General features: G+C 59.9%; 1 protein-coding gene across 1 annotated transcript in view; it reads right to left on the bottom strand.

The window, feature by feature from the left end:
- Positions 1–765, bottom strand: part of LOC113981318 (bromodomain-containing protein 4-like) — a gene marked incomplete at its 5' end in the record, with an annotated part of 5429 nt that overhangs the window by 313 nt on the left and 4351 nt on the right. The gene's annotated exons all lie outside the window — the stretch shown is intronic.

The following is a 765-nucleotide window of genomic DNA, read 5'->3' as shown; positions in this document are numbered from 1 at the left end:
GGGAATAGGGATACAGGGAAATTGGGATCAGGGAGAGCCTGCTCCAGAGCCTCCTCCTCATCCCGGCTCCTGGGAATGGGAATGATGGGATTGGGATCAGGGAGAGCCTGCTCCAGGGCCTCCTCCTCATCCCGGCTCCTAAAGGGAATTCCAAATGGAATCAGGGATAGGGATAATGGGATGGGCACCAGGGAGAGGGGATGGGAGCGCCTGCTCCAGCGCCTCCTCCTCATCCCGGCTCCTGCAGGGAATGGGAATGATGGGATTGGGATCAGGGAGAGCCTGCTCCAGGCCCTCCTCCTCATCCCGGCTCCTGGGAATAGGGATACAGGGATTGGGATCAGGGAGAGCCTGTTCCAGAGCCTCCTCCTCATCCCGGCTCCTGGGAATGGGAATGATGGGATTGGGATCAGGGATACAGGGAATGATGGGATTGGGATCAGGGAGCGCCTGCTCCAGGGCCTCCTCCTCATCCCGACTCCTGCAGGGAATTCCAAAGGTCAGGGATACAAGGATAGAGGGAATGGGAGCGCCTGCTCCAGGGCCTCCTCCTCATCCCGGCTCCTGCAGGGAATGGGAATGATGGGATTGGGATCAGGGAGAGCCTGCTCCAGGCCCTCCTCCTCATCCCGGCTCCTGGGAATAGGGATACAGGGATTGGGATCAGGGAGAGCCTGTTCCAGGGCCTCCTCCTCATCCCGGCTCCTGCAGGGACATCCCAAAGGTCAGGGATACAGGGATACAGGGAATGGGGAATGATGGGAT

The sequence above is a fragment of the Neopelma chrysocephalum genome, unplaced genomic scaffold (genome assembly GCF_003984885.1).
Source record: "Neopelma chrysocephalum unplaced genomic scaffold, ASM398488v2 Primary Assembly neopelma1_96445, whole genome shotgun sequence".
Lineage (NCBI taxonomy): Eukaryota > Metazoa > Chordata > Aves > Passeriformes > Pipridae > Neopelma > Neopelma chrysocephalum.
Note: the sequence above shows the minus strand (reverse complement) of the source record. Positions and strands in the feature narration are given on the sequence as shown.